The 13,516-nt window shown below is 44.0% G+C and overlaps 1 long non-coding RNA gene across 2 annotated transcripts; it reads left to right on the forward strand.

Moving 5' to 3' along the window:
* The first annotated feature begins 2,246 nt into the window (after window positions 1–2,246).
* Window positions 2,247–13,509, forward strand: LOC147239809 (uncharacterized). 2 transcript variants are annotated; one of them, XR_015111644.1, is made up of 4 exons: window positions 2,247–2,343; window positions 5,185–5,250; window positions 12,670–12,784; window positions 13,221–13,509. It is a non-coding gene; the product is annotated as an uncharacterized LOC147239809 (long non-coding RNA). The 2 variants fall into 2 exon arrangements; XR_015111645.1 differs by lacking the exon at window positions 2,247–2,343 and adding an exon at window positions 3,377–3,415 and having other exon boundaries at window positions 5,188–5,250.
* The last annotated feature ends 7 nt before the right edge of the window (window positions 13,510–13,516 follow it).

Genomic DNA, 13,516 nt, shown 5'->3' on the forward strand with positions numbered 1-13,516 from the left:
ACATGTCAACACCGGAGGCTTCCGAGGGTCGCTCAGTTCACAGGACTCCTCTCACGCTCGGCTAATAAAAGAAGGCATCACACTTCAACGCTATCATACAAAAATTTAAAAACAAGAAGAAGAGGAATTAAAAAAAAAAAAAAAAACCCGACTTAAATGCATGAGCCTTTACTGAAAATACACGGAATTTATCAGACCTCAGAAGCTGCGGAGCTCCTGCAGTGCGTCTAGAAAATGATGTCACGCGCAGAGGTTGAACTGCTTCTACAATTAGATCAGGTCATCTATCCAATAAACATAATGAGGATGAATCAGAGACTTGTGCTGATTTTAATGGTGTGTAATGGTAGGAGCGCTGACAGCTTAATAGCCCCGACTCTATTGCCTTTTCTCATTACCTGACGGCAGAAGCCTTGTCCAACCACTATATTTATCCTCTGCAGGGGCAATCATCTAAGGCCCATATTTCTGGACATCGTTTAATGAAGAGCACAATCATCAGACGTTTAGGTTTAATGAAAAGACCCCCATCTGCACAAGCGTAGGGACAGGACCTCGGAGATGAATAACTGGACATAATGGGTGCAATAATGTGTTTTTAACTGCAGATGCGCGAGAGGCTCGGTGCGCGTTTGTGACGGTTTCACAGTTTTTGCCGCCAGTCGTCAAAACCAACAAGACGCAAAGCCACATACTGAATATTTCATGTGAAGTCAAGAGGGTATTTCAGGGATAAGGTGTGAACGGCACGGTCGGGTTTACGACTGCATTTCAGATTCAAAGCCAAACTGCCATGCCAGAGCAAAGGAAGCTGTCAGAAACGCCTGCTCCCACAATGCATCCTTCATTAGACCACTACTAAAGTCCGTATCGTATAACCCAACATTTTCCAACAAATCTTCCCAGCGACTCAAGCGGGAGGTCATTTAATATGCTGATGTAAGTGGAAGATAGAAATCTGAGGACGCACAGAAGTGTTAGCCTGAAAGCCCTTTTTTGTTCGTTTGTATTTCACATTCACCTCAAATTAAATTGCCGTTCTCAGTTGTTCAGGTAAAACCTTCACTCTGTCTTTCAAGTTATCACACTTTTCCTTAACAGCACCTTCAGGTCAGGTTCTTATTTACAGTCAACAGTGCGAGAGAAACACACGGGGATACCTTAAGAAATAATAATCACCTTCCCGGATGAGGCCTACCTCTCCTGTATTGTGAACATAATATAAAGAAAAATTTAAGCAACACTTTACCCAAAAAGTGTCTTGAACGTACTCGCAAATGTGTCTTGCGCTCACAAAGATGTTTTTTTTTTCCACCTGCATTATTTCTTTGTGACTCCAGAATGCAAAAGAGCCGGCCGTGTATAGATTTAGCTTGAAGAGTTACAGCAACAAAAACAACCAAGAACAAAATCTTCCCAAATATGCCAGGTTTACAATCTTTCAAGTACTTTGAGCTAAAATCAAACAAGTATAACTGTTCGGTTTGTTCGAGGTACCTTTGAGCCCCGCTAGCTGCCGCAGGATTAGTCAACTCACTTGCTCTTGTTCGCGGTGTCACCAAACCGTAAGCGAAGTAGTTTGTTTATTTTTAGCTCAAACCAATGCGTTTGTGGTTTACTGAGTGTACAGCTGGATTAATAAGACATAGATTATACCAGACAATGCGTTTGACATTTTTTTGAACTGAGATTTTGGGAGGGATTTGCTGTTGTTTTATTGCTGTAGCCGTTGTTAGTCATAAGTAGCCATTAGCTTCAAGCTAGGTTTACACGGCTAACGTTCAGCATTCTGGAGCCGCAAAGATGTGACACAGTGAACCTTTGTAAAGTCAAGACACTTATTTGTTAGTTCTTTGAAGTAAATACTTCAGGTGAAGTATGAATGAGTGTGATTAATGTAGCAGTGTGAGTTGATTTGAGGGGAAATGGAGGAAGCAGGAGGCTCAGTTGAAGGGAGGTTTGACCAAGTTGGTTGACTTCATTTGTAAAACAGGGAGGAGCAACAAGTAGCCGACACTGATGCAGAAGTATGCATGTAGAAAACTGCAGTAAAACATTCCTCAAAATATTGGCCTTACTAATGAAAATATTTGTACTTTTTTCATTATTTAATCATTTTTGTCTGTAAAACATATTATAACTGTGAAACAACACATCAGAACCTTCCGTTATTCCCCTTATTAGCACACGAAGTGGAGGCGTCATAGCGAATCGACTACCATTTCAGAGATAATGAAGTCAGCCAACCCATCGAACGTCTGTATGTGTCATATTTTGACCTTAAGAATTTTCCTCTTCTGCAGCAGACAATTCCAGATTAACTCACAAACCAGCATAAAGGGGGTAAGTAAACTCGGCACGGCTTTTATTCACCAAACTGATGTGACTTTTCCTCTAATATTCCTCGTCCCTGTGAAGTAAAGTCCATTCAGCCTCGTAGCACCAGGGTTGTATTTTCCACCGCGAGCCGGTTGTGGACTCCGGCTCTGTCATACATGTTGGCCGCGCGGTGCTTTGAGGCTGTGCCAGTTTCGGAACACTCAGAGCTGATTACTTTGACATCTTATGGCAAGTAGAACTCCCCTCTCAGCGGGTTGTTCTTAAGCACAGAGAAGAAGCATTCCTTTGTTAAGTGTTTGTGTCACACTTAAAGGATTACAAAGCCTTTGAAAAGTGCAAGGAATAATGTTTGGAATCACCTACTGAATTGTTTTTACCGCTCAGGTTATCCAGGCAGTGAACCGTGTATTTATATATGAGGTAAAATTAGCAACTTTATTGGAATAGAGTGAGGACCAGTGCTGGTATTCACATGTAAAAGTACTAATACAGCAAGGTAAAACTACACCAACGCAAGTGAAAGCTCTACATTGAAAAGAACTCTGCAGGTATATCGTATTTGTATGACATCTTTGGTTCATTATCCAGAAACAGCAGCATATCAGCAGTATTTTTATATTTAGGGATGAAAAAACAAACGACTGACAAAAAAAATCAGCGTTCTGTTTTTTTTTCGGGGGGGGGGGTTTCTCACACACATTGGACATTGGATGATTTTTTTTAATTATTAAAATGCATTTTAAGATTTTAAGAAGGAAACAAAATCAGAACATCTAAAATGAGACTCCGTCTACACATGTAAGATGTAAAAATCATGAAATCAGAGGTCTCAGTTTTATTCCTATTTTTAACGATTTTATTTTTGGAATTCTTATTTCATCCACTGTGCAAAATCTTCATCTTTTAAGATCTGAAATGTGGTGGAGTGGAAATGTCAGTGATGCGCATAATGGGAATTCTTTATTTCTTAAGAGCAGCGCTCAAATAAACGTCCTCCGCCACTGGGAGAAGATCATCCCCGACTCCGAGGCTGGGCACTGACCCAGGAGCTGGCAGGGGTTCGCTGTCCGCCAGAGTGTGTATTACCTATGATATTTTACCCATTTGACAGTATTCACATTTATGTTCCCATATTTCTTAGTTTCTGTCAGGGTCATTTTAAATCCCTTCACCTGTACCTCACATTTAAATCTTCACATGTTGGCATGTCTGAGTGTAAACTGGGAGAGGCGTGCTGGGATAAATCACCGCAGACACTTCTTCCTCCATGGTTCCCATACATCTCAGATTTTATTGTGTCTTAGGATCCTCGGTCTCGGTGTGTCGACAGAGGTTTTTGGTTTCTGGCTGGAGGGATGAGAGGGAACGAGGACCTCTACTGGACAGGTTGTGTCGCTGATGAATTCAGCAACATGCAGTTATTTGTACATTGAAGGAGTAGAATCTTTCTTTTCTTTTTTTTGTATCTCGTCACTGAAGCTTGAGGGTTTTTTTTTCTTCTTCTTTTTCCCTTTCTAAATGAGCTATTCTGAATTCACGTTGCAAATTTAAATGCGGGCATCTTTTGAGATATTGGTGAGAAATCCACACCCCAAAATTCCTTCTTCCCGGCGTGACTTTTCCGATGAACTTCTCTTCTTCGCAGCCTTCCAAAACAGTTGCAGTGCTAGAAAGTAGAAAAGTACACGGAAGGTACTGGGCGGCCAGATCTCTCTCACTCTCTTTACACTTGGAGCTGATTTTCTGATCCTATTTTCTTCTTCTTTGGTGGATGTGCATTTAATATTTTTTTATTAAATTCCATCTTGGAGTCTGTCTGCGTTTGCGGCTCTCTTTCCCTCCTGGTCGGTCGAGGCAGATGGCCGCCACAGCATGGGACTGCTCGACGTTCCAGCCTTTTCAAAGGAAGAGTTTGAGTTGTTTTTTTTTTATCAAGTTACTGCCTTTCGAAACAAGTGTTTTGAAAAGTGCTCTAGTATTATGATTTGTTTGTTGATTTAAAAAAAAAACAATTTGTTATTAAAAAAAAGTTTTCAGCATTTTAAATTTTTTTATATTTAACTGTATTATTGGATGTCTGCTTTAATTTTTACTTTATGTTGTTAACGTTGAAGCACACACTCACTCACTCACACACACACACACACACGTGACCGCGTGAGTAATGTGGTAACTCCAGCTCCACACTCAGGATGATGTCATCATACATCGGTGCGATGGGTCCTAGAAAATAGAAAATAAAACCACAGAAAATATTTTTTTTCTAAAAATTGTTTGCGATTGAATAACAATGACGTAAATCCCGAATGACTTCTTTGCTCTCTCTCTCTCTGAGAGATGGCACGAGTTGTCATTTTTTTTGTGCATCAACTGAACTGGAACAGACTTTTGATTTTTTAGATTTTGATCTTTTCACGGATTAAAGTGCAAAGAATTTAGTTTAAACATGTTTAAATCTGGGCTGCACGGTGGTGCAGTGGTCGGCACTGTCGCCTCACAGCAAGAAGGTTCTGGGTTCGAGCCCCGGCCGGAGCACGGGATCTTCCTGTGTGAGTCTGCATGTTCTCCCTGTTCCTGCATGGGTTCTCTCTGGTACTCCAGCTTCCTCCCAAAGACATCAAGAGGGGACGAGGTTAATCCAGACTAATATACTGAAGAAATGCTAATAGTAGTAACGGTTGCCATTTCCTTGCCTTGACTGATGCTCCAAAATTGTGCTGTTTTTATGCTTTTGAGTTCTGAAACTGCTGGATGACGTCCTACTGAAGACGTGCTATTGTTACCTGTAGGTCAGATGTGCTCATCATCCAGTCTTCTTCTTTTTTTTCGTCCTCTTTTTTTCAGAAGACTCAGATTAAGATGGTGGAGCCGCTGCAGGCACAGTTTGAGCCGTTGGAGACACGGCTGGAGGTACGTTGACCACCTTTGGAGCTCCTATACTCCATGCTGTCATTCGTCAGGTGTTAATTTCCGCTAGTTTCTCTCACCAATCCCCTTCTAGAATGCAGCTTTTCTCTCCCGCGTCACTTCTTTGTGACTCTAGGATGAAGAAGACGTGCAAATATTTAGCTCGAAGCTAATAGCGGCTGACGGCTAGCAACGGCAAAACTGTCCAACAATGTCGTTTTTAGAAACTGTGAATCTCATCGTCTGGCATAATCCACGTCTTCTTTATCCACTTGTATGCTCAGTAATACGCAAATACTTTGACTCTAGTTAAAAACAAATCATAAAATTTTGGGTGAACAAGTGTTAGCGAGTTTTTTTAAAGTAACACGCCAGCTCCTGCGTCACGCTAGCTTGTGGTAAAGTGCTGCACGCCGGGTGTTAGTTTGTTTTTGGCTCATATCAAAGTGTTTTACCAAGCATGCAGCTGGTAAAGAAGATTCCAGATTAAGGTTTCTCGTGGACACTCTGCTTGAGCGTTTGCTAGCTTACGTTTTTGAACAGTTTAGTTGTTGTTAGCATGAGCTTCAATCTCCATATACATGGCTTTCTTTAACCCGAAGTCACAAAGAACAAACCCGGGGGGGGGGGGGGCATCTTTGTGAGGGCAAGGCATTTATTTGTGAGTGCATGAAAGGCAAAATACACTTTTCAGGAGAGGTATCACTTTAAAGATAATTTCAAAATGTGCTTTAATCTTCTCTTTCTTCGTGCAGGGGTTGTTTTTAAATGTTCTGATAGCGCTCTTTGATTCGTCTCTGCTATACTGGCAGCAATGTCGGTGACAAAAATCTCAGAAGCCCTTTTGATTAAAAAAAAACCAAATCAAACAATCTGCAAAATGTAAGGGAGAAAAGCTGACTTTTGTAACTTGGGTGCAACAGACTCTTTGGATTCCGAGGGACGTGTCAGTCACGTTATCCAGTTTCACCTGTGAGCGATGGAGAGGAGATGGACATCACTTAGGAATCCCCAGGGGAAAAAATTCCTCCAAGACTTAGTGTTTTTCTGGCTGTTCCTCGCAAGCCAGTCCCATTAAGAGACTTGGGTCAGGCTTTCTGAGAGCTTCACCCAGCGTGTATAACCAGCCGAAGGGCAGTGTTTTGTCAGACAAACCTCTGAGGGTGTAATCCACAGTGTTAAAAGCACATTGGCTGACCTTTAGTTTGATGTCTATCTTCCTAACCATGAACTATAAATGTATCTACATTTCATCCTCTAAGATTTTTACGCACGGCTGCCGTTGAGCAGGTTGTCCCGGTCGGCTATAAATCACCAGAGGAGAGATGAGCGACACTTCTCAAATGTTTACATGCGGCCCCTATTCTTCTGCTCTGGATCTGAGAGGCTGGTTGGCAGCTCAGCGTTTCCCCCCCTATGCCTCCTCAGAGGTTGTGTTACTGCGTCCATACATCACCCTGACGTGGGTGCACTCATTGAAACGGCCGAGCTAGACCCCGTCTCAGGAGGATGACATATTTGTCATTCCACTCAATGAGGTGTGCCAGCAACTTAGCACCCTCTGATCACAGATATAGCAAACTCTCCACATCCTGTTATTCAAATTCTATAAGGATTTTACTTCTTTTTTGGGGGGGGGGGGGTTATTGTGCGGGATAAGTGATGTAATTAGCAGAAAGACCACAAAAGATTAGACGCCGACATTGATACTCCTCTGACCCTGCCTGGGAGTCCCCTTCGGCACTACTTCCCTTGCTCCTCCTGGGGGTAATGGAGGGAGGAAGAATGCGGAGGGAGGAAGTGAGTTCGCTGGAGGCAGATTGCAGCGTGAAGAGGCTGAGAGACAGACAGATGACAATGGGAGAGAGGCCGGGGTCTGAGTGTCGCCTCAGGGAGACCTACACCCAGCTACGTGTTGGCTCCGGACGCTACGCTAAGTGCACAGAGTAGAGGCCTTCACAGCGGATTTGGCAAGGTGATCCCTTCACCCACCCCCCATCCATCTCCTGCCAGTCCCTCCCTCCCTCCCTCCAGCCTCACTCCTCTTCCTCCTGTCGCTGACACCCAACCAGGAGGTGATGAGATGACCCACCGGGTGACGACAGGTCTGGGAGCCTTATCTTCACCATAACCACATCTGTGATATCGTGATGGCCAAACAGAATTTTTTTTTTTTTTTTTTTTAAGCAAACACCGCAACTAAAATGTCATTTTGTTCCATTTGCAATGTCAGCTGGGGTTTCATGTTTCTCTGTTTCTGTCATTTGTTAGTTATGAGACACACAAAGTTACACGCGGACTCAGGGACACTTTAAGAAGTTGTTGCTGGGTTACTGTGGAGACTTTGAGATTTTATTCGGCTTGTTACCATGGCGAGGGAGCCAATATTTACATATTGCCACAGAAGACGAAAACTACAGCAACGAAATGTGTTGTCTTGCGCCACCTAGTGAAACGGAACATGAAAGCGGCCGTAAACGTTCATCGCTTTTACTTTTTTCTTCGGCTTTTCCGTTGCACCCATTTTTCACTTCAGATTCCTCTCGTCCGTCTTAATCGTGTGATTGTCTTGTTTGATCTGATTTGACTGCGTCGACGCGCTTCCACGTCTCAGCTTGTGACGGCTGCATTGTAATCGATTAAAAAAAACAACAACAACATGACAAAAGCTACAGGGGGAGCACCTGTGGGATCAACTGTCTGCGGCTACGCTCTGACAAATTGTTTCATCCACGTGCAAACAGGCCTGAAGCCCGACCGATCCCTGCAGCGCTCAGACACCACGTCTCCATGCTGATGCTGAGTGATGCAGTGTAGAGAGGCTGCATTGTTCCTTATGTGGGATTTTTTTTTAAAAAGCTACCATCAAATTCAGCTCCACTCAGAGCAGCTCTGTTTTTTATCGGGAGGACAGGTTGCAGCTTTTTAGACTTCCCATGGCGGGCTGAAATTTCACAGTCGAGAGGAGAAGGTGGAAAACTGGATGACGAATGGAGCAGAAATGCAGAAGTATTGAGTTGCAGCGACATTCCTCGAAGGTGAAATTCAGCCACTGAGGTGCTGTGGTAATTTGTAGCATCTCGTGGCGCGGTTCCAGTCGCTGTCTCTCCCCACGTTGCCGGAGGTGTTGACGTCGAGGTGAATGACTTGACGGATGAAGCTGTACTCCTTATGACAACAGCCTCTGGGCTTTCCCTCTGCGGCCGGCGCAGTAAATTTGAAGCGAGTGCGACAATGATTGACGGCCCTATGACAGAGCTTTGCAAATCCTTTAATCCATTCATAAAACTCAACAGGGGGCACTTGATGCACTTTATTCCTGCGCCTCTCGCCCCATCTGGCTTCTGTAAAGGACTCTCATGTTCTGAGGGCTTTGACGTGCAGCGATGAGAGCGTTTATGAGACAGGAAGCTACCGACTCCTAACCAAACAGGAAGACAACATCGTTTTGCCTTCATTCCTCAACATTGGTCTTGATGGGGGGGGGGTGTGTGTGTGTCTTTATCCCAGAAACTGAAGGTCACGGAAGTCCTCTGACGATGGCTGAGAATTCATCTGTGCTGTCCACGGGTGCAGACTGATGGAATCTCTGGAGTTTTATGGCCGTATGTTTTTTGGTTTTTTTGGGGGGGGGTATTTGCTCCAGAGTGAGCTCATTTCACTGGAGCTTCTTATCTCACGGAAACACAGAAAACTCTCAAAAGTACCGAGACTTATCAAGCTGGCAGTATGATTTGACGTTGCTGATACTTGAATGTATGTGTTTGAAGTTAAGAAGAAGGGGTCATGGTTAGCTACATCTGAGGACTGTTTCTGGATCAGCCCAGATTTGTGACACCAATGATGTGGGGGGGGGTTCTGCACAGATCCGCTGGATTCCTCTGATTCTTTTATTGAATGCTGCCACCTTGTGCAGAGCTTGACTTCCTGCCCTCCTCGCAGGGCCTCGCTCTTGAGAGAGAAACAGACTCCCAGGCGAAATGTACCCATGCATGGAAGTATTTTTAAAAACTGTCATAAGGAGAGGTAACGTACGTCAGGAGAGAAATGAAACCCTCAACCCGGAGAACTTCATTCATGAGTACTTTTTCCTACAAAATAAAACGGCAAATATATTTTAAGAGTTCCCGTTTGCAGTCCAGACTGTTGAGATAAGGCACGAGAGTGATATGATGTAAAGTTGGACCTGAGGGAATCAATTTAATCAACAGAATTTAATTCGAAATTAATTATTCTACCCTGTGACGGACTGGTGACCCGTCCAGGGTGAACCCCGACCTTTAACGGATAAGCGGTGTAGAGAATGGATGGATAGATAATGTTTTGGAGATATAGTGTATTTTAAAAATGTTGAAGAAAGAAGAATAATCACAATTGTGTTTTTTATGTGTTCTAAAAAAAAAAAGAAAGAAGAAGATATTTCTATATTTTAAACTGATAAGTTGTTTTTGTTACGGTATCTAGGCAGAATGACATCCCAGACGGCTTCGCAGGGCAAATACCAGCACGTCGTTCCTATTGGCTCTTGTCTCTTCTTGAGCAGACTTGTAAATCTGTGATTTCCCCTCAAATTCACTGTGTTAACGTGCGTTTTTCATCATTTACAAGTTGTGAATGTCATATAAACCCATTTACAGAGGTTGACATCTGACAGATCTGTCGCGAAATATCAGACAGAGGACGAAAGTGTCAACCGACAATTCATGTCAGTTTATATATTTTCTTTTTTTTCCCCTCTCTGGCTTCTTATTTTCTTTCTTACATGGCGCACCGGCCTAAAGTAAATGAATGTGAATTCAACCAGAACAAGTCAACCAACTCGGTTGTCTGCCGTGTTTCCGTTTTACTGCCGTCTTAAGGTTTTATGGGATCCGCGTTAATGGTTTGTTTCTTTGCTCGGGTCAAATGGCGACAGTTCAGTTGAATGGTGTGCTGTGTCACGAGGTTAACTGGTGTGTTGCGCCTCCTGATATCTATCACACCTGTCAATCACAGGCATATTCATCAGTAATGGTGTCAAGCAGCATGGGGCAGAGAAAGTGCCCCGTCCCGCCTCCATCCATCACTCCGGCAGTAAACTGTCATCCGGCTTCAGACGCTAAATTTCGCCACGCAGACGGACGTTGAGCACAGATTGATGACTCGGGTTTGTCTCCATCGGGGTTGTGAGAACCCGGCTGGCTACCTGCTCCAGGTAAAGTGGAGAATTGGCTTCAGGTGATTTGGAGAAGATGTTATCTTCTGCTAACAGAGGAATGACACCATAATGGAGCAGCAGGGGTGCAATTACCTCTTAGGCCGCCCTCCTCCTGCTCCTCCTCTCCTTTTTCCTCCGCCTTCACCTCAGCCCGCACTGACAAATTAAGATTAATGCCCGAGATAAGTGAGAAACCTGCCTGCTTTCCAGCGCCACCTCTCGCGCGTGCAGCTGCTCACCTGGCGTTGTTCTCTTGCAGTAACTGCTCCTGTGAAATTCTTATTCCAAACACAAGACACTTGCCTGCTGCATCGATGGTACAAGCAGTGCAAACGGATCAAAAGGGAGCAGCAATGCACTCGTCGTTCAAATCTGATTCTTCCATTGTTATTTGGACGACTTGTTCGTGTGCGTGCTTACGTGTGTGTGTGTGTGTGTGTGTGTGTGTGTGTGTGTGTGTGTTAAATCGGAACTAAACTACGACTTGTTAGATGTACACTGGTGAATATTACAACCCTGATCGCGATCCATCATGAATTTCTGTGTGTTTTAAATGAAACTTCTCCTTTTTCTAATGCTGTAAAAACCAAGACATCAAACTTTATCTGCCAACGGTGTCAGGAGGAGTCGAGCGTCCAGCGCTGGATGCTTGTTTCATGGGAGCACCTGCAACGTTTCATGGTCTCGTGGATTTCTGTTTTTTTCCCTTTATCATGACAGAGCTGTTTGATACGTGTGTGAGACCCCCCTACATGTACACCTACAACCTCCAGTTGTGAAATCAACTCCCACAGGTAGACCAAACCCCCTCCCCCATCCCTCCGTACCCCACCAGAGTGGACTGACTGAATGACCCCCCCCCCCCGGCCTGCAGCTGGAGGTGTCTGTTTCACAGGCCTCTGTAATGCGGGACCTGGGAGGATAAGATTTCACAGGTACAAAGGTTTCAGCTTTAATCCTATCACATAGTATGAGTGGTCGGGGTTTAGGGCGTCCGCATAATCCCGGATTTATCCAAGACACAGAGAGAATCCAGAGAGGAAGAGATTACTTCCAATCTCTGATTTTATTCAATTGATGTTTGCACAGCAAACGACGAAAGAGATCAATCTGCAGAAATTCAGCAGCTCCTCACTTCAGTGCACACGGGGGAAGATCTAGTTAAACGTGTCCTCTGGCAGCTGTTAAACAGGCTGATGAGAAGAAGAAAGAGATCCTCCATCAAAATAGTTACTTCTCTCCTCAAAGAACCTTTTTTTTAATCCATCACGACTAAAATTAAAGATGCGTACTTCCATATGTGACCAGCATTTTTTTTTTTTTTTTTTTTTTTTGTGGTTTAGTTCAATGCGCGACCTGAATTCTGTCGGAGGTCAAACTGGGTCAATGATAAGTTTGTGTGAAATAAAGACGAGGGGCTCGACCGGCTGACGGATCTTCGCTGCGTCGAGTTTATCTGCTGCACAGCAGGTGATTTTGTACCAAAGCAGGTTTTGACGCGGCCTCCTCTGGAGAGTACAACCTGTCCCCGGCTTCACGCTGGGACTCAATCAGAGCCGCGGGTTTATGCGGGGCTGCATCATCCTGCATCGTGATGGAAATGTTGGCAGGAGTTTGGTGCCAAGTTGTGCAAATAATTGATGAGAATTAATAACCGCTATTCAATCGGTGAGCGTAAACACGGAGTAGATGACAGCCGAGGTTCACTTCCCATGAAACCTCTGCATCTCTGGAGGGTAAATTTCCGTTTGACCTGATGCTTCTGATTCATTGCCGAGTTTGCGTTCTCAGAAATTTAATCCATATTCACACTGACAAGCACAAAGCAGATTGCTGCATCCTTCCACGGCTCCCTTGAAGTGTGAGATTTGAAGGAAGAGTGGTTCCTTTGAAAGCAGGTAGAAGGCGTTTCAGCTGCTGAAGAGGTGCTGGAAAGGGCATGTCCAAACAGACTCAGGACCTGAGTGATGGGACACGGGAAACGGTAACAGGACACTTTACCCCTGCTCTCGTGTCAACACGTGAATCACAGCTGTGAGAGCATCTGAAGATCCCGGGGACAATAGAAGGCAAACGCTCAGCAAGATGGAGATGAGCTTCCCCACAAGCGGCCTGCCTTGTTTTGATCATTCTGTTTGTCTCTGCATTGCTTGGTTTTGAACTCCTTTGAATGGATTCAGAAAAAAAGACAAAAAACCTGCAATAAATCTCTTTCTCTCATCAAGGCTTTTCCAAGTTGATCCCACATGGAAGAGGATACAGTTAAGATGCCACGCGTGGCTGGATTTTAAGGGGCCCTGTTTAAGCGCTGCTTCCATCATGAGCCATGAGTTGATGAAGGTCAGTGAAGTAATCCTCGTGGCCCGTGCTGTTCCTGGATCTGCAGCTTTCCAGTCATGGGAATGTTCGCGCAGGAGTTGCTCCATCCTGGTTATTTATCTACTTGACTTTGCATTCTCTTTCCTAATTGCATCTTGTACGTTATGAAGCATCAGCAGCTCTCAGGTGTTCCCCGGATCGGAACCGAAAAAGGTGAAGCAGCTTTAACAGACTTCCTCAACAATGACGTCACTGTGGTCTCAGTGGGCTTCAAGCGCTATCACGCAGCTTTCCAGTTCAAATAGATCGACTATGCATCTTATTTTGGGGGCTTTAAAAATATATTTTTTGATGTATGTTTTTTTGTCTTCTTGAATAAGCTTTTAATGTCTCCATGTTTCAATTTTGTTCAGTTTCTATACGTCAGGTATCCTACTGGTGTTTTATATTTCCACAGAAATATGCCACGATTAAAGAGAAAAATCACAAAAAAAAACCACCCAAAACGTTCGTCTGCCGAAGAGGGACGTGCAAAAACAAAGTGTCCCTGCATTGACGTCGTGGCACAGCTAGAGGGCAGCAGAGAACAACTCATCGGCTAGATCGCCCCTCGTTTCCTGGATTTCTCTGTACTTCAAAGGGATTATTTCCCAAAAGTAAGCAGTGTAGAAAAATTAATGGATAAGTATATGGTAGACTTTGTGAATGTAACAATCGGAAGAAAAAAATCCCATGAAATTAATGTATCCACCC

This window comes from Aulostomus chinensis, chromosome 23 (genome assembly GCF_037954235.1).
Source record: "Aulostomus chinensis isolate RoL2024-O1b breed Wild chromosome 23, RoL_Achi_v1.0, whole genome shotgun sequence".
NCBI lineage: Eukaryota > Metazoa > Chordata > Actinopteri > Syngnathiformes > Aulostomidae > Aulostomus > Aulostomus chinensis.